Source organism: Myotis daubentonii, chromosome 2 (genome assembly GCF_963259705.1).
Source record: "Myotis daubentonii chromosome 2, mMyoDau2.1, whole genome shotgun sequence".
In the NCBI taxonomy this organism is placed as follows: Eukaryota; Metazoa; Chordata; class Mammalia; order Chiroptera; family Vespertilionidae; genus Myotis; species Myotis daubentonii.
The window spans coordinates 213,624,355-213,650,812 of record NC_081841.1 but is presented as its reverse complement, the minus strand read 5'-3'; the positions used below and the strand labels follow the sequence as shown (position 1 = coordinate 213,650,812).

Sequence of the window (26,458 nt, the reverse complement as noted above, 5' to 3'; positions counted from 1 at the left end):
AAGAGCAAGAGCTCTCTGGAGATGTTTAATCCCAGCGACGCAGCCGTTGCTAATGGCTAGGGCCTACTGTTGGATGGACATGAACTTCCCCAACACCACTCCCTGAGTTGCCATGTATATTAGCACTCTAACATCTGATAGTTTAAATTTTTTTTTATACTTTGTGGATGAGTGGGGATAATGTTGAAATGAAATAATCTGTCATGATTTGTCAAAAAAGACTGTCTATAAATATGTTTTTCTTCAATCCGTAAAGGGCACCAAATGAGCTTCTTTGGCTTTCTTGTCTGTCTGCCTGGTTCTCACCCTCTCCACCTTTCAGAATGTTTCTCCTGTCCTCATGTGCTCTGCTCTGCTCACCATCTATCATTCTCTTCCAACATGGCCATTGCAGTTCACCTCTGTTAGAAAGCTGAGTTTTGTTCATTACTACTGTGAAATTCTAATAAAGCTAAAATGCAAACACTAGCTAACTATGATGATGATACCCATTTTCTCTCCCAGGGTGGGGAAAGAAATGGTGAAATAAAATAGCATGAAAGTAGTCATAATTAGGGAGCTATTTCTAGTCAGATTTCCAATGCTTTACTAGAGAATTACTTATTTCCAGGGACTTCAAATTTTTTTTTATAACATTAAGTCCCTAAATGTAACCAGTTTTCACCAGATGGTTTCTTCTTCATTATTTATCTAGAGCAGTTTTCCTTATATTTAGCAGCTATTGTTGGAGGGAGATTATAGCACTGTTGGAATTTCAGATTTTATTAATTTATACTTTACTATTTTGAAAATGTGTATTATTTCAAATGACTATTTAAATCTGTTTCTTTTTTTGTTTCTTATAAAAATCATACTTGGCTTATTCAGTCAATTGTTTTGGGCTATGGATTTTTGCAAATGTATTGGAAAGTATATTTTGTGACAATTTTGAAACATGGACTATGCTATTGATTTTTTACAGAGCTTATACTGTGAAAGGAAGAGGCTGAATTTGCATATTGAAATAAACGGGAAAATTATACAAAGAAAAAGTAGCATAAAAATGCACCTAAAATATATGAGGTATAATTATGAACCAAGAGGAAAAGGATTTTATCTTTGATGACTAGACTGAATTAACTGATACCTTGGTACTCAATGAGGACGAGGGTAATGAACAAAAAGAATGCATACAATCACAGTGCTGATATTCACTCCAATTTAATCTTAGAGTTATAAACGGAAAACAATTCAGATGCTATTCTTGTTTTGTAGTGCTTTCATATCACCCAATTGTTTTCACTGTTATATGGAACCGAACACCTAGCACCATGATTTTACAGTGGAGTTCACAATAAAATTTCATAGGCCAATTGATGTTAAAATGCGATAGGGAGAAACTTATCTCTTATATTTCAGTGCGTACAAATTAACAGCTCCTCTCCCCTCCTCCCATCCCCCCCAGCTTCCTCAGAATACACAGACAAATATGCCACATCACTAAGAAGCTCTGCTGGTAGCCTGCACACCACCTGTGTTGAAGAGACAGAGGCCAGTGAACCGGGAGGAGGCAGTGGTCAATGCAGGAGGCTTGAGAAAGCTCCGTCAAACTATTTATTTTACTCTCTCAGTAGCAAAACTCCTAATATGTTAACCTTAAATGGAGAAAATAAATGGAAAGGAAAACCCTCAGGGGATGTCTGTGACCAAGGCTAAAACAAGAAGGGATAAACATTCTCCAGAAATTGAGGACTGCAAGGACATTCCCCAAATTCTCTTTTCTCACTCCTTTCCAAGAACACTTTATGTTTAAAACTGTTTTAAGTTTTAAAACTGAATGACAAGAGAGGGCTTGGACTGGAACACTACTGATTGGTGAAATATTAAATCTGTCTCAAAGGTTGGGCTCTCAGAGTCCAACACCTACCAATAAACCAGAATAGTGCTTTTGATAGTGAGTTAGAGAATGGATTGTCAAAATTTGTGGTTTGAATTCAACTGCATATATTTACAAAATATCTGACACTCCAAAAGTAAAATCGGATTAGCAGGAACAAAGAGAGGCGCCACAAATCCTTGAGCGTTTCACCTTTAAAGTGATGTATCCTGTTACTTATAAATGAAATTTGTGAGGTTTTTCGACTTCACACTGCTGTACATGTCAACATGTGAAATGACTAACTTCCTAATCAGGCAAGATGTTTTCCAAGTTGTTAAGAGCCGAGTGATGGAGCCCCCGTCCCCCCCTGGTCCCCCCAGAACCTGAAACCCAAAAGCTTCTTGGGTGACTAATAAAAATGCATGATTCCATTTCCATTATTTGCACAAAAGCCATTAACAAATCCATGACTGAGAACTCTCTTTAGACAGTCTAAACTGAAGCGGATCTAATCCCTTTTGTTCTGTTCTGAAAGTGTGTCTTTGATTGGACTTATATAACAAGCATGGCTTATTCTGGAAAGCATCAAATTCCTGGAGTGTTTGCGTGCTACCAAAAGAGACAGTATTTCAAGTATTTCCTTAAATTGGAATTGAACCAGGGCCAAGGCAGTGAGAACTGACGGGAAAATGCAGATTGCCTTAAACCTCAGCAGATAATCCACAGAGCAAAGAACTCTGCGCATTAGTGAGTCAAAAGGGTGGTCAGTAGGGGGTGTGGAGTTGTATTTACTTAAATTCAGTTCTTGCCAAAGTTTCATATGAAAGGCAACTTTATAGGTATCTGAATTTATGTACAGTGATGGATTTGCCTTTTGTTTGGGTTAGAGCAGCTTCATCCCCAATAAGTATATGGCAATAGACTGTGTTGGTTGTTCATGCATGGCCACAACATCGGTCTGTGTGTATAGTCTTTTAATTCTGCTTGAATTTCTTTCAATTATCAGATATTCCATTGGATCTATGGATCAGAACAGCCTTTTATTCCCAACATGCACTGGGCAGTAGACGGGGTATTTTAACTTCTGAATGAGAGTCCTAGGAAGATGTTTGATTGTTCATACAGAGGCGCCTACGTGACTGTGCCCAGGATCTTGTAATTTGGCTTCAGTTCTTTTATCAGGCATCTCATTCTGAAGGGGAGCAGAGGCAAATGCTGTCCTCAATTTTGGCTGAGAATTGTGTGTCACTTTGCTTTCGTAGACTTGAATTTAGACATCAAGGCCATCTAAACAACTACAGGACTCCGTTTTAGCTCGGTTAATGCTAGAAGTTGCCCAAAAGATTGTTCATGGAATAATTGTAATCAAATAATTGCTAGGGTTAGTTTGAAATTAATCTCTTCACAATTCATATACAATATTATTCAGAATAAGGGGCAGAGTCTACATGGTAAGAAAACACAGGGATGTTTGATTTTTTAGAGATCTGTTTGAAACACAAGAAGGAAAAAATGATGCATATTAAGGTTATGCACCAGATTTAACCTGAATTTACTTTGAAATGGGATCATGCGTACCACTTTTTCTGGATAAACTACCCTGAGTGGTCAATACATTCCGCTCTCTTTCTGACTGGGGTAGGGAAAGTGCCAAATGATTTCATTATTTAATTATAGTCAAATGACTTAACGTAGGCGGGTGACGTTTACTTTTACTTATCTTTTCTAATACTCTGTCAAACATGCTGCTTTGAAGTTTGCACAGGAAATACACCAAGTAGTTTATTTTTCTCTTTAGAGTCCTTGAGATTAGAAACATAAGAATCCACCTCAACTACTCCTCTGAATGGTTCCTCCTAACTGACAGCCAGTATCTGATGCCAACTCACAGGCTCCCTTGCCTCTGAGTGAGTGGTACCAATCATCACAGTCAACTGTGAGCACAGTTGTGTATGCTCAGAGTCTGCAATAAGAACTCTAAATTCCTCCCACCTTTCCTGGGCTAGTGGTGCCTGAAGATGGGTCCTTAGTTTTCAGGAGCCAAGTTACCCACAGCTTGTAGGCGTGAATGCTGGGGTCAGGACATATTTCACAGCATTTGTAGGAATAAAAGAAATCACCATGAAGAGTGAAGAACAAAAGCACACGAGGCCATGGATTATTTTCACAAGAATATACTAAGTATTCTTTTTACGCACACCAAATTTCCCATGCCTGGAAAAACCTCCTGAAGAACAGCACCATATGTTTCTCAAGGAAATCCGCGATTTTCCTTTTGAGTCTTCATAAATGCAAGCTAGTGAAAATATGGATATATTTTCCCTAAGACTATACTGGTTAGAAGTAAGGAGTCACCACCTGGTCAATCATTTTCTTTCTGATACTGTTCCAAAGCCTCAGAGTCTGTGATCATTCTCTTATTTAACTGTAAAAGAATGTGGATTTTTTTTTTTTATTACACATGAAATGGTCTTGAGATTTAATGTTGTTCTAGTATCTGACTTTCATGGTAATTCCCTACTTATACTTAAGAGTGATTATAGGGTACATCTAAATACTTACAAACACATCTTTTTTTCCTCAAAGTCATTTGAGTAAGTGGGTAGTACAGTGCTAGAAAACGTCCATTGGCTTCTATTCTGTCTATCAAAAGCCAAATGGGTTCCTGATGAAAGGGAATCAGGTGCCTAATGGAGGTCCGGCGAGGCAGGCACCTTATCAGAGAACTCTGAGGAATGAGAAGATTGGGACATATGCTCCAGGGGAACTGAATAGTGTGGGAAGGAGAGGTCTGAGTCTGGCAGACGTGGAATCAAAACTCAGTTCTGCCATATCCAGTCATGCCAGTGCCATCGCCATCTGCTTCGGCAGTGGCAACAGTGGCAGGATCAAACCTATCCCCTCCCCCACCGCAGCAAACCATCCCCAATCCGGCCAACTGGCATCTTTCCCATTCACCCATATTTCAAATAGCTTGAGGCAGATCTTTAGCTTTGACCAAGTCTTGAGAAAATAATCTAGACTTTCCTGAAAAAACACATGGGGCATTATTTCACTGCTTTCGTTTGAAATGAGCAATTATGGTTTATTAGGTTAATTTGTACGTATTCTCCCATCTTCTAATTATCCACCTCCAACTTAACAACATAATGGATTTGAAAAGGAATTCTGTTTTCCAGGCAGTGTTCGTTCTTTCATAAACAGAGCCTTCTTTAGCTGAGGCTTAACCGCGCCCCCCCCCCCCCCCACACACACACCCATATTGCAGGGAACAAGAGGAGACAGACCTAAAGAAACAGTTGAATCAAACACTTGCCTCCTGGCTCAGCTGAGCCACTGCTACTGCATCTAAAGGAATGTGACACTTAAAGGTTGTGACAATTAGTCCTTCAAAAACCTTTTTCATTGACTTTGACAGCGTATAACCCAAGGCGATGGTTGGAGGAAAGAGATGTCTATAAAATGTCACATAAAGAATCGTGTGACAAATTACAGAGTAATAACATCCTGATATCAGCCATTCCTGTTTAGTTTGTTAGTGAAAGCACCTTCCGTTCTTTTCACCATTGTATAGAGAACCATACAATTATTTTTGAGGAGCAAATCTCTGATCATTTAAAAGAGCCATTTACTTCTTTGTTTTCAATTTGGAAGAAGTAAAACTGTCTCTACTTGCAGATGACATAATGTTATATATAGTACACCCTAAGACTCCATCAAAGAACTGTTAAAACTTGCAAATTCAGTAAAGTTGCAGGATACAAACTGTGGAAAAAACCAGTCCCATTTCTATCCTATATAATAAAGAGCTAATATGCTAATTAGACTGAACAGCAGAACAATCGTCTAGACGACCGTCCGGACAACCATCCGTACGGCCTTCTGCATGAAGCTGGGGCTTCGAGGGCCGGCCGAGGCTGTGAGGGGCTGCAAGGGCCAGTTGGGGCTGTGATGGCCGGCTTAGGCAGCTGGGGCTGTGAGGGCTGAGCCCCTTGCATGAATTTCGTGCATTGGGCCTTTAGTATACTAATAATGAAATATCAGAAAGAGAAATTAATAAAACAGTACAATTTACAATTGCATAAAAAATATCCAGGAATAAACTTAACCAAGGAGGTGAAAGATTTGTACACTGAAAACTATAAGACATTGATGAAAGAAATGGAAGATAAAAGTAAATGGAAAGATATTCCATTTTTATGGCTTAGAAGAATTAACATTGTTAAAATGTCCATATTACCCCAAGCAATCTTCAAATCAGTGCAATCCTTATCAAAATTTCAATGCCATTTTTTACAGATCCTAAAATTTGCATGGAAACACTAAAGATCCCAAATAGCCAAAGCAATCTTGAAAGAAAAGAACTGGAGGTATCAGACTTCCTGATTTCAAACTATACTACAAAAGCTATAGTAATCAATACACAGAACAATGGAACACAATAGAGAGACCAGAAATAAACCCATTAATATATGCATAATTAATTTACAACAAAGGAGCCAAGAATATACAGTAGGGAAAGGATAATCTCTATAAGCACAAATGGAAAGTGTTATTTATATCTAAGCCCAGACCAATAGCTACCTCTATTTTTTCAGAGCCTCAGAATTTTAAATTAATAAGTATGTTCACTTTAATGTGTTTCCATGGCAATGCTATTTTATTAAATGACTAGTGAAATAATCCTGCTTATTGTTAATTAAATATTAAAGAAACAGTCATGTTTTCTTCTGATTGAACACACCTGTTTTCTAAACAGCTGAAATAATCCTATGTAATAAAAGGGTAATATGCAAATTGACCCTAATGGCAGAACAACCAGGAACGACTGATCGCTATGATGCGCACTGACTACCAGGAGGCAGACGCTCAATGCAGGAGCTGGTCCCTGGTGGTCAGTACGCTCCCATAGGGGAGCTCTGCTCAGCCACAAGCCGGGCTTACGGCTGCGAGCGCAGCGGCAATGGCAGGATCCTCTCCTGCCTCTTCAGCAACACTAAAGATGTCCAACCATGGCTTAGGCCCACTCCCTGCCATCAGTTGGACATCCCCCGAGGGGTCCTGGGCTGCCAGAGGGATGTCTGACTGCCAGCTTTGGCCCAATCCCCCAGGGAGCAGGCCTAAGCCAGCAGGTGGACATTCCCCGAGGGGTCCTGGACTGCGAGAGGGTACAGGCCGGGCTGAAGGACCCCTTCTACCCCCCAAATGCACAATTTTTGTGCACCAGGCCTCTAGTGTTTATATAACTTAGTAATGTCCAAGGTCATTGTATACCACCAGCGTTATTATAAACTTGTGTTTGTATGTGTCTCAGATATGAAATGGTGAAACTCCTCTTGCTCCATGGCATTTGAATTTTGGGGGACGGAGGTGGTACACAATTGCTCCAATTTTGTCTTTTAGTCTCCAAAATTAAATAATACTTCTCGTACAAAGCTTATCTAGAATGAAAATACGTTAAATCACTTTGTATAGACCAGGGGTCCTCATACTATGGCCCGTGGGCCACATGCAAATACAAATATTGTATTTGTTCCCATTTTGTTTTTTTACTTCAAAATAAGATATGTGTAGTGTGCATAGAAATTTGTTCATACTTTTTTTTTTTTAAACTATAGTCCGGCCCTCCAACGGTCTGAGGGACAGTGAACTGGACCCCTGTTTAAAAAGTTTGAGGACCCCTGGTATAGACGTTATGGTAATTTGACTAATTTTAGAAAATCCAAGGAGAAAAATGGGCCAATGTGGGGAAATAACTGTCTTTGAAGAAATTTTGAATTTATTAACATTGGAAACTTCTGGTATTTTTGTTGAACAATGTATAGTTTATGACAATATTCATTTGGATCTAAAGAAAATAGATAATAATGATAGATATCTTCTATTTTCATTGTTAAAATTATTTACTTCTGATATCAGAAATGTAATATTATTATTATCATTTACATATTGCTGATTCTTTGCAGTGCAAGATGGTTCCCTAAATTTTAGCAAGAAATCTGGCATAATTCTTCATGACCTCTCTGTGTGCTAAGTGTGAAAGTGTTAGGGGAATCCTCGGTGAATGAAAAACTTTCAGGAGTGCCTCTCCCTGGCTGTGTGTCTTCAACATTTTTATTCTGGGGGAAAAATAGGGTGGCATGCTTATCAATTCTACAGAAGGCACACACACAAGAAAGGAATAGATAATAAGTAGAAAGACAGATTATGCTGACGGCTGAATTAAATTTTAACAGGGATAAACAAGAAGTTCTACAACTTGGCTAAACCAAATCATTTTATGATTAGGTTGAAAAATTTATTTCTTATAACCTTATCTGAAATAAGTCTAGGGACTTTAGTGGGCTGTGAGCTCTGTGTGATTAAAATATAATTAAATCAATGACCAATGATGGTATAAGTCCAAGAAGATTATGGTCCCACGTTTACAGCCATGCTGGAGCCTGCTTGCTCGATTTCAGAATGTCCTCTTTTAGTGTTTGCGCATGACCGAGCTTGGCCTGGATGTGACGTCCATGGGCAGGCTTAGAGGCTGTCACTGAAGGCTGAGGGAGTCTGGGTGAGGCCACTGAGTGATTTGGTAGAAGGACTAGTGTGAGCTGCCAGGTGACTGTTGGCAGCAAAAAGAAAACTATTGACATGTACCCTGATGTTTGTTTTTCTTTTCATCTCAGGGAATCATCCCAGTGACTTTTAGGGTTAATGCTCTTAAATAACCCAAATGTATGCTTTGCGTTGACAGGAAAACAGATGGATAACAGTAGCAACTGGAAGGTTCAATATTTCCTTAAAATGTTCTGAATTTAAGAAACATGATATCCAAATGAGACTTTCTCTATGCTGTTGGTTTTTTTTGCTGTTATTTTCTTTTTTTATTAAATTCATTAGGGGTGACATCCTATATAATAAAAGCCTAATATGCTAAGTGTCCGGTCGTCCGGTCACCCAATCAAAGTGTAATATGCTAATGGTATGCTAAGGCCACTCAACCACTCGCTATGACATGCACTGACCACCAGGGGGCAGACAACTGGTCAACCAATAACTATGACATGTACTGACCACCAGGGGTAGATGCTCCGACCGGTAGGTTAGCTTGCTGCTGGGGTCCAGTTGATCAGGACTGAGCAAGATGGGCTGGACACTCCCTGGAGCCCTTCCGTGGTCCTCCCCTGGCTGGCCAACCTCCTGCATCCCTCCCCAACCCCGATCGTGCACCAGTGGGGTTCCTCAGCCTGGCCTGCACCCTCTCGCAATCTGGGACCCCTCAGGGGATGTTGGAGAGCCAGTTTCGGCCCCATCCCGATCAATGCAGGAGCTGCATCCTGGTGGTCAGTGCGCTCCCAAGGGGGAATGCTGCTCAGGCAGAAGCCGGGCTCATGGTTGGTGAGCTCAGCGGCTATGGCAGGGAGCCTCTCCCACTTCCGCGGCAGCACTAAGGATGTCCGACTGATGGCTTAGGCCCGCTCTCCACTGGGAGCAGGCCTAAGCCATCAGTCGGACATACCCTGAGGGCTCCCGGACTGTGAGAGGGCACAGGCTGGGCTGAGGGACACCCCACCCAAGTGCACGAATTTTGTGTACTGGGTCTCTAGTCCTATATAATAAAGAGCTAATATGCAAATGGTTGTCATGCCCTCACACCCTTGTGCCCTTGCGCTGGGGTCTGGGGACATGAGGCCACATCCCTGCCCAGCAAAGCTTGATGAGGGACCTGAGGCCATGCTCCCACCCTGGCATCGGGCTGGGGGACCTGAAGCTGCACCAGGGGACCTGAGGCTGCAACCCCCTTTGCCCCCCAATCCTGCAGGGCTTGACGAGGGTGGAGCCGGCCAGGTCTGGGTCTCACGTGATTTCGAGGAGTGCGTCGGTGGGCGGGGACTTGACTCTGGGTCCCGCAGCGTGCCCCAGACTCTGACAGGAGGGATATTTTCATATACATTTTACTAATTTTCTTTTATCTCTGACACTTCTATTGTAAAGGAAGGGCAAATAGCAATATTAAAATAATTCCTCTAATTAACTCCCTTTTAATGTGCATGAATTTCGTGCACCGGGCCACTAGTTAGTTAATAAGATTAAACAGGTTTCAAATGTATATTTCTATGATACATCATCTGTACATTGCATTGTGTGCCTATCATCCTAAGTCAAATCATCTTCCGTCACTATATACTTGATCTATGCTGTGTTTTTAACAATCAGGTTTACAACTTTCATCAGAACTACCAGTAAGTGTGTTGAGCCTTCTGAATTATACAGCAAAACGCAGGGTGGATATCTATTGCCCTTTGGTTCAGTGACATGCCAACGCAAATGACCTCATTTCTAGTTTTTAACCCGCTCACATGGTCTCAGCATTCTTCATTTTTTTATACCTAATATAGTTCTCATATCCTGACACTATTTAAAGCTAAAACCTTCACTTATAACATCCAAAGATAGGCAAAGAAAACAATATACAAATTTATACTTAAATTATACATCGAAGGACTACTTGAATGAAGATTTTGTCTCATAACACCCTTACTTACTTGACATGGTGGCTAAATCTAGAAATGGTTGGAACACTTTTTAAGATGTTGTTGGGTATATTTAAACATATGTACTTAAATTTTATTTGACTTAGCCCTAGCAGGTTTGGCTCAGTGGATAGAGCATCGGCCTGCAGACTGAAGGGTCTTGGGTTGGATTCTGGTCAAGAGCACATGTCTGGGTTGAGGGCTCAATCCCCAGTAGGGGGTGTGCAAGAGGCAGCTGATCAATGATGTTTCTGTCTCTCTATCCTTCTCCCTTCCTCTCCCTAAAATCAATAAAAACATACATATTTTTTTAAAGTTAGCAACTTTCTTGTGGGAGGGGCAATGTCAGAAATATACATATGCACTAACTCAATGCCTAGTAAGTGGCAGAGTCAGGTTTCAAGCCTTATATGTGAATATGCGCTTGGGCAAATCACGTGTTTCTTTGGGCCTGAGCTTTTTAACTTATAAAATGAAAAGTTCGTTTTAAAATTCAAAAGCACATAAGTTCCTTTTATGGTCTGAAATTTGCCTACATCAAACTCTTCTTATATTTGGTTGACTAATATTGATTGAACTTTTTAAAAATGATTCATTTGCATATTAAAATCCAGAAGAAAGAGACTTTTACAGATTCATATATCTAATAGCTTCAGAGTGAGATGGATATATACTGACATGAGTCCAAGCCATCATCCAAAGCTATTGGAAGACAGCTTACCTGCCTAGTTTACTTAACTCCAGAAACACGACCTATGTAACTCTCGTTAAATAACACGTCTTCCCATATTGTCCCAAGCGCCATTCAACTGAGATGATCAGTTATAGGATTTCACTTGCCAAAAATGTCCATTTTATAAATCTACACCAAAACAATATGTAGAAAAATAAACTTTGGTTAATAAATTATCATCACCTTTTTAAAACTTTTTCATCATGGTGGTATAGTGTTGGTAGGGACATTGGAGGTGATGAGAATCATTGATTTTTTTTGTTTGTTTCTATTAGAGTTTGCAGTAGAGAAGACATTCAAAACACATAGGTCACCAAATGCAGTTTTGCATTCCAAATGTTACATTCCTTTGCATATCTCATATTTCAAAGAGTAAAGTCTATTGGCCTTTGAGGAGACAAAAGGCTAAAAGATCTAAGCACATTGTGTTCAAAGGCAATATTTTCATTACCTTTTTCTTGCTGTCTGGAGCAGTCATGTCATCGCTTGCTAAATTACAACAAGGGAAATACAGTGACATCTCAAGTTATTTGTCATGTGGATGATGCCAGTCTTACTTATGACCCACAAACCTTTCAATCAGCCTGTTCCCTCTTTCAGAAATTTTGGAATTAGAATGTTAATACTTAACATACGTTATGATTGAATATATGTGGCTATTTGTGGTACAACTATGTGATAAATATACCATTAACTTAAAATGATTGAGAAAGACAAATTAGGGAAAAGTTTAAATTATGTAATGTTTGGGACGAAGCAATTTATTTTCTTTCAAGAAATATAGATTAATTCTAGGTCCAGGAAATAAAGCCCAATATAGATCCTTTGGGGTCGTATTTTAATGAAGACATAAGAATGATCTGTACATATGACATTAATTTATATGTAGTAAATATTTCAGAAGACTTATTTTATGTAGTTTAAGTATCTATGTTAACATTTTGCTTAAGAAACTACTGTCATCAAAAGTATACAACAGCTTGGACCCTCATCAAATTATCCCAATTTCTAAGTTGGTATGTCTAAGTTACAATACAAATATAATTAATATTGATTTCCCAGTTTATGCTAGGTTCATGGTATTTCCCTCTCCCCAAACCACACCCCATTTTTCCAGTATTCCCTACCCCAGATAATGGCATCATTCATTCATTATTTTTTAAAAAACATATTTTTATTGATTTCAGAGAGGAAATGAGAGGGAGAGAGAGATAGAAACATCAATGATGATAGAGAATCATTGATCAGCTGAGTCCTGCATGTCCCCCACTGGGGATCAAGCCCTCAACCCATGCATGTGCTCTTGACCAGAATCAAACCCAAGACCCTTCAGTCCGCAGACCAAAGCTCTATTCACTGGGCCAAATCAGTTAGGCCATTAATTAATTATTTAATTCAATAAAATTCCTGTGGCACACCAGTTGAAAATTGCTGATTCAACCAGTAGTAAATTACTGATTTATATATTTTAAACAAAATCATCTTCATTGTCTGAACCTTAAACACTGACATGACCTGTCATTTTGTTTTTCCAAGAGGAGAAAACAAATAACAAATATTTATTTTAGAAAAATCCTCAGTATAGAAGGTGTTTATATCTATCTTACTACTCTTTATTCCAACCAAAATTAGAACAACACAGTGCAAACAAGCAATCCCTGGACTCTTTTATCTCTTAATTATTTGTAATATAATATAACAAAATTGATTATAACAGTGGATAATGATTGCTGTTATTTTGGGGGTAGGTCTTATGTATACACAATCTGATAAATTGTGATCCTTGGTTCATGACAAAGTCTTACCATAGCTCCTCCTACCTATTCCTCCCTTTCTTCTTTATCATTAAACACCTACACACCCACCATCTAAAACAAAGTAGACTCTGATAAGTAAGTACATAGAACCAAGAAAGCCTCACTCCATCCTTCCCTTCTACACCTGAAGTAACTGTTCCTCTAGTCCTATGTGAGTCATTCTCTTGCCCTCCTTTTAATGTGGTTTCATTGATTCAACAGAGTAACAAATGTTTATTTATAAGTAAACATACAAGTATGTTTATTTTAGTTGTTTTATCTTTAAAATGATGTCATCATGCTGGATATAATTACATTACTAAGTTTCATTCATATTGTTGCCTGTTTCTGTAAGGGTGTTCATTTTGCCTCCTGTATAATGTTCTATGGTGTGAATATAATATAGTTTATGCATATACTTTCTTATTCATGGACATTTGGCTTGCTTCTAGATTTTTGTTGTTTTGAACAGTGCTGCCATGTTCATGAATATTTATGTACATGTTTCTTATAGCTATGCTTGTTGATTAGCTGCTTGCCAGAGAACTTAAATGATAATAATAGTTCTTATTTAAGTGCTTTCTGTGTGCCAGGAACTGTTCTGACAGTAATTACATATATATCAATTCATCTGAGCCTCAAGACAGTCAAATGAGATAGCTACTATTGTTATTTTACTGATTTTTTATGAAAATTCAGAGAAGTTAAGAAACATGCCCAAGGCCACACAGCTATTAGCTAGCAGAGTCAAGTTTGGGAACCCAGGTAATTTGTGTCCTAAACACTGCATTATAATGTCTTTCTTAGATCTAAGAACCTGAAGGATTGCAACAGTTTATAATGCATAACTGGCTATTGACCGAAGTGTGAGTGTAGGACTGCCATAATTTGGATCAATCAGTGTATGGTACGCCTGTAATGAGCAATACTGAAAATGCTCATGGGCATTATAACTACCCTAAAACACACTTCATATCAACTTTCTGGTATATATTTTTAAATGGGAACAAAGCTCTTTGCAGATTTGTTTCCATGAGGTGGCCACTGTTTTTGACGCTAAAGGAATACCCCAAGACGGGGAGGGGGGCGGGGTCAGCCCTCTGATGCCTTCTGAGGACATCTCTGAGCTATCATTCTACTGGTTGGTCACCGGCACAGGCTGCCCCAGGCCCATCTTGGTTCCCCTTTAAGGATCCAGGCTTCTTCTATGCCTTTGTGCTGAGGTGGCTTTCACAGAATCAGATAATGAATTGAAGTGACTTGGACCCTCACTTCCCAGGGGAAAGAGGCTTCTAGATGTAGAGCAAACACGCCCCTCAGTCAGTAAACCAGCCTCCTCAGCAAGGTCTGGGCGGCGTGGCGGGCATTTCAAGCACGTCTGCGCTGACATGTATGTGTAGTGCTACAAAATAACAAACATTACAGTCCAGAAACCGTATTGTCAGAGGCACACGTCAATACAAAGACAGGAAGCACATGGGGCATCTGTTTACTTTGCAAGCAGCAAAGCCGTCATCAGACCACCCTCTGTGGCTCCACTCATTCCTCCTTCCTCCTGATTACGAAGGTGTAGCCTCAAGAGGAAGAATGAGCCATCAGATGGATGAGTCATGTTTTCGTTAGAATCACAGAAACATCCAAAAGTGAAATCATTTTATTCAGCTGAAGGAACCTTATAAAAAGTAAATTACTTCATATACATTTGGCAAAAGACTGACTAGCTATTTTGAGTTCTCCCTGGAATTGTCTCACGGGTTCTTTCCACCCTCCAGGGCGCCTGCCACTATCTCTCTCCCTTCCTCCCTTCCGGATGCTCATGGCAACCTTCAAATCAGTACAGCAACGGGGAAAGGCCCTACAGTAGCAATATTTTCAAAGTGAGCGCCTTTCAAAGATGCAAATAAAGTACTTTCAAGCCAGTTCAATATTATCTTTATCATTGCTTTTAAAATCTGATTAAAACATTATGTCAGCATTTCCCAACTTTAGCCATATTTGTATCTGTGTCTACCTGTGTGTGAAAATGTTTCTCTCTCTTCTTTCTCCATGCAGCTTTTTCAATATATATCAATGCTTAAAAGTCAGAGCTGATTATGTATAAACTTGAGTTCCTCTTCTTTTGTTTGCCAAAAATTTCAATTCAGTTCTTATTGTGAACCAAGGATCTCTCCAGTTTTTTTTAAAAAAATAAATGGAAACTAAATTTACAATAAAGGAGCTTACATTTTGCTAAAACTAACTGGCAGGTTTCAAAGAGAGACCAATTGTTTGTAATAGGGTAGGAATAATTATGGGTGACTTCTCCGATTTTCCAAGTGTTTGTGATGCATTCCTGTTACTTTTTAGATGAAATGAAAATAAACTTATAAGTAAGTCATAGCACATCCACATGCCTACATTTAAAAGAATATATCCATGTGACTTGGCAGGAAAATCGACCTCCTTTTCCCTATCATAAGCCTTTGATATTCTCAAAATCCCGGCTGTCCTTATCAAAACCACACACACTTGCTTTTCAAAGTTTGGTTCAAGCTGTTCACATCTCCCCACCCAGGCCCAATCACCCACATCTTTGCAGATTTCTACAGGCTTAGCCCATGGGCCGTTCACCTGACATTGAATCATAAACTCTCTTGCAGCTTTCTGCTATGACTGCTATTTTATTTACCTTTTCACATGCATTGCCTTTCTCATTATATCATAAGCACCTTGAGGGGAGAAACAAAGTCACTTAAAGTTTCAGGCCTCAGTTTCCTCACCTGTAAAACTAAGGGAACTAGGCCTCTAATTTTTGGTATTTCAAGCATCTTAGGATTCTTGTCCCCAGGCCTGAAAGTCACCATCATTATCTTAGCTTTGCTTTCACAAAACGTGCCCTAACCTGGAGATCTGGATGCCTAAACTGTAAGACAGAGAGTGCTGCCTCATTCCCAAGGTCTGCTGGCTGTGGATGCCTAGTTGCTTCTTGTCTTGGGACATAAAACAACATCACTTTAGTGGCCAAATGGTATAAAGTGTTTAAAGTTATTACTGATCTCATTTTTTAAAAATAAGCAAAGAGAAATTTTTCTATTGCTGGTTGAGTGTCTGAGTTCTCCTATTTTATATTGGACTACATTTACCCCGACATTTCAAGGTGGATGAAATGCATTTCCCCATAGTGACCACTTCGGTCCTTTCCTGCATGAAGGTGCTTGCCTGTATTTGCATTATGGTTGCTAGTTTCCAGCACTGAAGTGTTTTTTTGTTTTTTACTTTGCTGAGCGTGTAAGAGACCGGCTGCTTTCCTGCTGTAGGAGCTCCCGTCTTACCAGTTACGGAACTTGAGTCATGTGTTAGCGGTGCCTGCTAATGGCAAAGTGAGCACTCGCCTGTCTGCTGCCCTCTGTGTGGGAGGCAAGCGAGTAGGCTGCCAGCAGAGATGCCCAAGACCACGCTGCCGATGGAGCTTAGAGAAACCAAGCTCTTAGGGTAAACGCGGACGGGCCTTCAGAGACACACAGCTGAGTCATGGCTCTGTTAGGAAATTGCAAATAAATGTGTCCAAAACATAATAAGCATATGGCTCATTAGATGTTGGGAATTGCTTTAAAAACCAATTTAATGCCTTCTACGATCCAACGAGATAGAATTGTGTGAGAGATGTAGGCAACTTGTTTGTACAGATATCATGTTTTTCAAGTTCAAGTAGAGGATTTTGTAGGAAGGTATGGGTCTACTTGATGTTCAGCTCACATGGCCTCTTGCTGTACAGCGCCATCCAAATAAGGGCTAAAGGACAAGGACCTCCAGCCATCACAGAGCAGCTAAGGCATGCCATTGACATCCTGCCACCCTTGTTCACGTTTTCACCCCCCGTCGTCTTTTACATTATTTTGTCTTTCATCATAATTGGATCTCCACTCCTCCCAAGCAAAATTCCCAAACTTATACAGGGGTGTAGGCAGTCATACTTGAGGCAATCTCAGAGTAAGATGTGATGTGTTTGGCCCAGCCAGTATGGCTCAGTGGTTGAGCTTTGACCTATGAACCCAGAGGTCATTGGTTCAATTCCTGGTCAGGGCACATGCTTGGGTTGTGGGCTTGATCCCCACTAGGGGGTGTGCAGAAGAAAGCCAGTCAATGATTCTCATCATTGATGTTTCTCTCTCTCCCCCCACCCCTCACTTTCTCTCTGAGATCAGTAAAAAAATATTTTAAAAAATATGTGATGTGTTTGAAAAAGGGGCTATGTCACTGAAATTGGTGCTGCTTGAAGACTCCTACATTTACTTCTCTAGCCCCTGCCTGTCCTCAGAATGCCAGACTTAGAATATCAAATGCCTATTCACTGTGCCCACTTAGATGTCCCCAGGCACATCAACCTGGACCCTCATTCTACCCCACCATCCATCCATTCTTTCCTCCTGGAGCATCTCCCTTCGCTGTAAACAGCATCACCATTTCGGTTGCCCAGATCAAAGCCAGTAACATGACATTTGACTCAAATGACCTCTTACATCCCTTCCGCTCACTTATGAGCAAATCCTACAATCTCTGCCTTCAAACTAGATCCAGAATCGTAATACGTGTCATTAACTCTCCACTACCACTTACACCTTAGTCTAAATCTGAAATGTTTTAGTAGCCTTGTAATTTGTCTTCTGTCATCCACTTATATGACCTGCATTCTACTGTTCCCAAGGTTCTCAGAATAATGTCCCCAAAATCCAAGAGAGATCATTTATTCTCCTGTTCAAAACTCTTCAGTGGCCTCCATCTCCCATCCTCACCAGGGCCTGCAGGGTCCTCCATGCCCTGAGCCCTCACCATGTCTCTGGCTTTATTGCTGCCAATCTCTTTCTTTGTTATCTCTGCTCTGAGATCTCTGACCCTTACTTCTCCTTGAATAAGCCAAGACTAAAGGACCCCAGAGTCCTTGCCTGTGCTTGGAATACTTCTACGTATCTCTAGCTCTTTCCTTTCATTTTTCAGGTCTATGCTCAAATTCCACCTATCAGAGACCTCTCCTCACCACCCATATAAAATACCCTCCTCCATATTTTCTTTACCCTTGAGAGTTTTTTCTTCAGAGCACTTCCGATCATCTCTCATCCTACATATTTGTTTGCTATCTCTTTCCCACGGTAAGAATATAAACTCAGAAGACTTGGGATCGTTATCAGAAGAATGTGCTTCAGAGGCAGGAAATTCAGTCATGGAGTGGAGTCTACAGAGGGGTTCCACCCACACATTGGCATCCGGTGGCCCCACCCGGGGTAGTTAGGGGAAGGGATGAGTATTACAAATTGCTGAAATCAATCTTTTTTTTTTTTTTTCCTTTAGGAAATGTACAGAGGTAGTCAACCTTACGGACTTGACCACTTAGGCAGCTGGGAGAAATATTGCTGTTGTGGGCAGGAGTGCAAGAGAAGGTGAAAGAGTGGAACAAGTCAGTGCTTTATAACTTGATCAATAGAAACTATAATCATTGTTGTTTGCTAGGGGCTCACTGTCACTGTAGTGCAGCATCGCTTAATTAATATTGCCCTGTGTGCATACTGAACGCCATTATTTGCCGCTGTTGTCTTCCACGTGAACCTAGACAATCATGATCGAACTTGGGACTCTGATCATGGGCACTGATTCCAAACAGTGCTGACGCAATTCAGTGAAATGTGGAATCGCCACCACTGCTCATGATCTTAATTTTCAATTCAATGAAAGGGATAGAATAACTACCACCTATCCTCAGTACAATGAAAACATTACTTTCTTCATGATGTCACCCCTCATTATTTAAATGCATATATGGCTGATTTCTTATCTTACCTTTGATTTCTTTGAGTTTTGTTAAGATGAGTGATGAGGTATTGCCTTATAAAAATAACACAGTTTCATTTTAACAGGTTGTTTTCAATTTCTTTCCAAAGGAGTACCCCAAATAATGGGAGGAGCCAGCAGGCTGGGGTGTAAGATGTTTTTGAGCTAAGTCTTATAATGAGCCTCAACTCATACCATTGGTCCCCAGCTGGCCCTCTGACTCTGTGCTTGGTCTATACCTGAGTTTCATGAATTCACTGAGCTGCCATCAGGTAGAATTGTGGCAGATTGTGCAAAGTTAACATTTAGCCATCTTTGCTTAAATTTGCTTTATACTCTTCTCTACCGCATCTGCACACAGAGCTTGTAACCTAAAATTTGCACAGAAAAGAGGTTTTAAAGCAATAATAAATAATAACATCTTGCTATGTATGTATCTCAAATCTTTTAAAACTTCCACTTAGGTCATATTGGAAAGCATGATTCTATGAAAAGATAAGGAATTATGTTTTTGGAACACAATTTAAAGGCTTGTGAATCAATGTCTAAAAATATATCTACAGTGGCATTTTTCATGATCAGTTTTAGGAAATACCAGGATTTGTCTTGTATATATACATGAATTTGTTTGCAACTAAAAACAAATTTATTTTACTTAATCATTAGGTTTATTCTGCTTTTGGAAAGAGGGATTTTAAGAAATAAATTATGTTGATTTAGGCATAAAATGGGATTATCTTAGGCAATATGGCCAAACAGAGATAACAACAAAATTTGTTGTATTTTAATATTAGTCTCCAGCAATTTATAGCTTCTTTCTCTAAGAGGTAACTCCTGCACTTCCAGAGAGAGATAATGAAGGTGGGAAAAAGGACAGATAGAAAACAAAATAACATGTTAGATTAAAGAAGAAAAATTTTAATTTAGCCCAGAATAGTTAAGGCTGAATAAAAATGGGACTGAAATTTTAGAATCAGAAAAAAAAAACCACTGGTAAAACTAACCCTACTTTTTCCCTAGTTCTAACTTTGTGGGAGAAAAACATTCCATTGTACTTAAAAATATTGTTTTTAATAAAAGTAGATTAAAAACTATTTTATGTAGTGAGTAGAACATCTCTGGCACTCAATAATTTGAAACATAAAGGACTGAAAATGCAGACAGAATCAAAATCCTTTTGAAGAATGCATGAGTGACAGCTCCATTCATGTTTCCATCTCTCAGCTAGCCAAGGCTTAAAGACAGATAAAAAATAATGAACAAAAAACACTAAATGCTCATCAGATAAATCATAAACACTAACTGCTCCGTAAATGTTCCTGGCATATGCAACAGAGTATTTTTAAAAGAAGGCTATACATGCTCACTGCACAAAGTTCTATAGTGCTCCTGGAGGGCACGGAGCAGATGTGGAGTCTTCGTTACATGCCTTTAGTCTGCTCAGAACAAGAATACTTTCCTATGCACCAACCACACAGCAAGACACCTAAAAGAAAGCAGGCCTCTTCCCCTTTATAATAAATACAAACAGACACAATTTCTGTGTCATCAAAGGAATTTATAGAGAAAGTATTTCTGAACTAATGTTTACGTTCCAGATCACTGCTGTTTTCAAGGACTGCAGCATCACCCTCTGCCCTCGGGTATGAGACAGAGATGGGAGCGGTGCTATGACCATGTCTCCTGTTGGGGTGGGTGGGGATGGTGATCTAGAGTGTAGACTTTGGGGCCAAGACACTGGGTTAAAAGCCCATTCTACCATATCCACTCCCTGAACCTGACTGGGTTTCCTCCTTTCTACATAGAGATGACAGCGGTGCCGACCTCCTAGGGCAGTGGTTGACAAACTGCGACTCGCGAGCCACATGAGGCTCTTTGGCCCCTTGAGTGTGGCCACGAAGTTTTAATCACACTGCACGTGTGCGCCTGCACGTGGTATTTTGTGGAAGAGCCACACTCTAGGGGCCGCAGTTTGCCGACCACTGTCCTAGGGTTGTAGAAGGATACGGTGATTAACACATTGCGGACGGATCATGAGAATTCTCGCTCCATGTTACACAGTGTTTAACAAAATATCATACTTTAAAAAGATATTAGCTTCTAAGAACATGTAATAAATAACTTCAAAATGCAATGGGTATTTAATTTTAAAGCGTGCCTTTAACGTTTATGTAAGACATTTTTTGTACTCATTCAATAGAAACTTATCTGGCCACTGGTAAAGCTAGCAATAAAACTGCTGGTCCACAATGTGTTAATATACACAAAGCCCTTAGAAGTGGATAACGGCCACAATGTCACTACTGCTGCTATACAAAGTGGATGTTTCTTTGGTGTTGATACATGTGACTAGTGGCTGAAGCATTTCTTGCCTTGGTCATTCATTCAAATAAATTCTCGAGTCAGGTTTTCTCTTTTTATAACCTAATTTTAAGGACTGCACTGAATCTTCTGTGACGAGATGGGATGCATCCTCTAGTCACAGCTGTTTCCCTGAGGCACAGATGGCTGAGCAAGTGGGTGTTGATTGCACCTGCACTTTGTACTTCAAGGTCTAGGAGCAGCAGCTTCCTGACACTGACTAGGAGCCGCGTTTGATTGGTTGGGCTCCCCAGCGCACCAGCCTGTGTGGGCAGATAGGAAGCCCCTGGGAGAACACATCAGGGGTGGCCAGGGTGCTGTGAGGCCTGGGCCACAGATGTGCCCTTGTATGAGAGGGTTGGGGAACGGGCTCGGCAAAGGGAAGCTGCAGAGCAGCAAAATGATCTTGATTCCTAGCGACATTTAATTGCAATTAGATTTTTAACAACTACAAAAATGATCATCAAATTCCTCAGTCTCTTTCACATACATCTGCCCGTGTTTGGGATATTTTAATGCACATTCTTCCGGCAACATCATCAACACCGGGTTTCTTGTATTTGCAGGATACTGAGGAGAGTTAATGGCCCAGAGCAGGAACTCGCTGGCTTCAGAGTCTGAAATTATATGGACTCAGATTCAGCCCCACAAATTATTCCCTGCCAGTAATCTCCAGTGAGTTGCTAGGAGATGAACGGGTTATTCTTTCCTTTGATTACAGGGCATAACCGCCCACTGTCGAAATGCCAACAGGAAAATCAAAGGCAGCGATTGCCTAAGAATCATTTTTCCCGGTAACTTGCAGTGGGTACTGAAACCTGGACTGTGTGGCGGGGAGGGCGGCGATGAAGGGAGCCTTGAAGATCTGTGCAGTAGAGTGATAAGAACTGTTATCGGAGCAAGGGCGGCATTTCCCCGGTTGTGATGGGCATGTGACCAGTGTTCAATACATATTATCAGTTCAACCAAACTGAAACATATATTTTTTTGCTAATTTCTTTAAAAAACAATATTAAGGATAGATATGACAGGCGGCTTACGGTTTAAAAGAAGTGCTTACACATGCACGGAGGAGCCTAGCAAGGTCAAAGGAAATAAAAGGCCACGAACTGAGAAGTATAATTAGCCCAACCCTCTGGATGAAGGTCAAATACAAAGAGAACAGACTGTAATTCTTCTGGCCCCAGGACCGGGCTCACTCCATTATGCCCCCTGTCTCCCGTGCATACAGTTAGGAGATTCAGAATTCTTTTTCTAGGATAGCCAACATGGTGTAGTGGTTAAAAGTAACCACCTGGGTTTAAATAGTAATTCTTGCTACTTACTAGCTGTGTGACTTGGGGTGAATTACGTACATGTTCTCTGCCTCAGGTTCCAGAACTAAAAAATGGGAAAAATAATAATATGTACCTCATAGGCTCAATATGAGGAATTAATACATGTCATTGTAATGAAATAATATATTTCAAAATTGTATACTTAGAAAGGTACCAGGCACAAAGAATTATTAAAGAAATATAATCTATCATCTTCACTATGGTTATTAGAGTTATCCGTGCCCTGGCCAGCGTGGCTCAGTGGTTGAACACTAACTGACCCATGAATCAGGAGGTCACAGTTCCATTCCCGGTCAGGGCACATGGCCGGGTTGTGGGCTCGATCCCTAGTGTGGAGTGTGCAGGAGGCAGCCAATCAATAATTCTCTCCCATTATTGATGTTTCTATCTCCCTTCCCCTCTCTCTTCCTCTATGATATAAATAAAAGTATATTTTTTTAAAAAAAATAATTATCGGTGGCCTGGATATAGCTCATCACTACCCAAGAGTATGAAACTTCAAAAATTTGGAAAGCCACGAGTTTGGAGAGACAGGGCAGACGCATCAAAGCAGGAGAAGTTCAAGGAAACAGAGAGGGGTTTCTTAAGTCTCCAGTTCTGTTAGTTGTTGATTCCCACCTTATTCTCAGTAACTGAGTGGACACGTGCCTCAGGCCACTCAAGGTTGGCTACATATTCAGCACAGCCTGTGCACAGACATTTATGTTGATGCCACTAGGGTCATGTTGCTGGGCATGTCAGTCAACAGACAGCACACTTCTCTGGGATCTGGGCGATCCAAGTTCTGGTCACTAACTGGGTGGTGCCTTCAGGAACCTTTCTGCCTTTGTGGATGTCTGTGTCCTCCTTTGCAACTGAGAGAGTTGGAACATGTAGGCAATGTTTTCTGAATCTCCACAGTTTCATCATTTTACGACCTCTCTTTAAAAGAGCAGTTGTGTGCTATAATTTCCTCTGCAGGTTAGCTCTCAGCCAAAATGTGGAAGCCCAGAGCTTTAACCAGAAACAGCGAGCTGGTCTGTTTTTGCTCCACAACTGAGTTAGACTCCCTACAGATGGATTGTCAAGTTCCATTAAATAGCAAGTTTGCCCAAGGACTCTAAACTAGAATCAACAGACAAGACAAGCTGTTAAAAAAAAAAAAAAGCAGCTTGTCTTGTCTATTCGTTATATAAAGTTATGTGATAGTTGTTACATGGTGTGTTTAAAAAATATTTTTATTGATTTCAGAAAGGAAGAGAGAGGGAGAGATATAAATATCAATGATGAGAGAGAATTATTGATCAGCTGCCTCCTGCACACTCTACACAAGGGATGGAGCCCACACCCGGGCATGTGGCCTGACCAGGAATCGAACTGTGACCTCCTGGTTCATATGCTGATGTTCAACTACTGAGCCACACCGGCTGGGCTTAAATGGTGCATTTTAAAAATTTCTCTGGCAAATATTTTCTTAAAGAGAGGTTACAAAAAAATTAAAAAGATGAAAAAGAAAAGAAAGAAAGAAAAAGGGAAACTCAGTTTTTCGGGCTCTGAGGAGCAGCAGGTGCGAGTCACAGCCCTGGGTGCTAAGGGGAGACGGCTCCGTGGAGGATGACGTACCAGACTTGCCGGTGCTATTTTTATAGAGCCTCTCGAACCAGCGCGAACCGTACACTGTAATTAATTATTCAGCGTGTTCCAGGCGGGGGCAGCCTATGCTGACACAATTCAGATACGTTTTTCTCTCCAGCATTTGGTTATCGGTTATGTGATATATAGAGTAACAGTTAGAAGGATCAGTTTCTGCAACTTCATCCCTCAACCTACTTTTTTATTGTAAATAAACCAGATGAGGGGGAAAAAAGGCAAAGGGAGAAAGTGCCATGTTTCAAGAACATTTGTCTTGATATTTCAGTGACAGGCTTACGCTAATTAATTCTATTTGGCTCTGAGTAGCTTAGCACAAGGTGTTAGCTTTCAGCTGCAAAGGAGTAGCACTTGACAAGGTGAGAAATCCTCCCTTGATTGTTGAAATCATCCAAGATACATTTCTAATCTGTTTTGAAAATGAAAGCCCTAGTAATATGTGACCAGAAAACTCTCTGATCCTGTGGTGGGGGACTGCAGCGTGGTCACTGCACAGGGCAGAGATAACCAGTGCCCTCTCCGACCCCGCCTCTCCTCCTTACCTGACAGTGGAAGTTTTAGCTGGGCCATAGCCTTAGCCAGGCTAAGAGGACACCTCTCAGGTTCCCCTGGGTTGTGACCGCACTTTGGCCAGAGTGTGAGAGGAAGTGTGTGCCCTGGTTTAAAGGGAAGACACTCAGCTTCTGCTTTCCCCTTTCTCCTCTCTGCTGGCTGGACTGCGGACCAGGATCTGGAGCAGCCACCCTGATCATGGAAGGGAAGCCCTGACAATTATGGAGATGCTCGCCCTGCACTGCCACCCCGTGCTCTCACCTGAGCGGGCAGTGAGCATCTCTCCTGTTTAAGCTCTATTATTTGTGATCTCTGTAACAGCACTGAGCTTTGATCCCAATTAATGAACTACCACAGTTGGAATCCAGAAAACTTAATAATTTCATTCAATTTACATTTATGCATGATAAGGAGAACATCTCCAGTTTTACAGGTGTTCCACCTGTATGAAAACTGTACCAGGTGCTGGAGGATGTTTGTTTATTACCCTTTGATTTTAAGACCTAGAGAATGCACGCAATTACTGAATTTTTTAAAGGTATTTTCATTATCATCTCAAAGAATAAATTGGAGGTATTGATCAATCTATCCTTTGGACTGAGGCAATGTGGCTGATCTAAAAACGTAGATCACAGCGTGGCTGGTGAGGCTCAGTGGTTGAGCATGGACCTATGAACTAGGTCACACACAGTCTGATTCCCAGTCAAAGCACATGCCTGAGCTTCAGGATCCCCAGTAGGAGGTGTGCAGGAGGCAGCCAATCAATGACACTCTCTCATCATTGATGTTTCTCTCTGAAATCAATTAAAAAATTATATATACATATATACATATATATATATATATATATATACATATATATATATATCACATACATAACACACAGGTTAATATGTGAGGTGTTAATTAACTTGATGGGGGAAATCTTTTCACAGGATATACATATTTCAGATTATCACAGTGCATGATTTTATTTGTGAACTATATCTCAGTAAAGATTTTCAAAAAGTTTAGACCCCAGCCATGACTTCAACCCCTAATTGTCCCGTGGCCATGGGCACATTGCTTTGTCTTTCTGAATGAATCACAGAACAGGTAGCAGCAGACCCTCTGAAGCCATGTAGGCAACCTTTCTGCAGCTGTTTTGTCACATTCGATTAGAATTTTGGCAGACGGGGTGGGGAGGCAAACACTGTGGAGAAGGAATAATTCTTTTGGTCTAACCAGAAGATGAAGCCTAGACCACAGCGTCAGAGAAGCCCAATGTTTCCTGCAAAGTGGGCGATGAAAATACCCAGAACCTTCTGCCGAGTCAAACGGTCTCTGTTTGAACATGCACATTGGAAATGAGGGCAAACAAGAGCTGTTTTAGTCGGAGACTCCATCAATCACTTGAGGAAGGGCGCTGGTCCAGAGTCCTGAGGACTTCCTCTGAGAAATTAGAGACCTTTGTTCCTTGTAATTAGGCCTTGCATTGCTCAACTTTCAAATAATGTAGAGGAAACTATCATGTGAGACTAGGATTTTTCTCCAAAACAACCTTCTCAATGGGCAGCAAAATGTAGTAGGGGAAAAAAATGAGAAGTTCTTTAGACTTTAGCTAAGACAATACTGTAAGCTCCAAGTGATTATAGAAATGAACACCAGGGATACCTGTTAAAGGGCCATGAGTTCCCTAAGGGATGTTAGAACAAATTGCACTTCAAAAAAATCCACAAGAAACCAATGAAAGGAGATTATGCTTTGTCACTGGGCCCAGGAAGAGTGATAAAACACCTATGATCATGTATAAGCTTCATCTACTCATCTGGAGCATGGGTGGGGATGTATGTGGTACTTTCAGAATTTTTCTTTCATATATATGCATA

At 40.5% G+C, this 26,458-nt stretch overlaps 1 protein-coding gene across 12 annotated transcripts in view; it reads right to left on the bottom strand.

The window, feature by feature from the left end:
- Positions 1-26,458, bottom strand: part of SORBS2 (sorbin and SH3 domain containing 2) — a 165,355-nt gene that overhangs the window by 92,941 nt on the left and 45,956 nt on the right. The window lies entirely within an intron of this gene.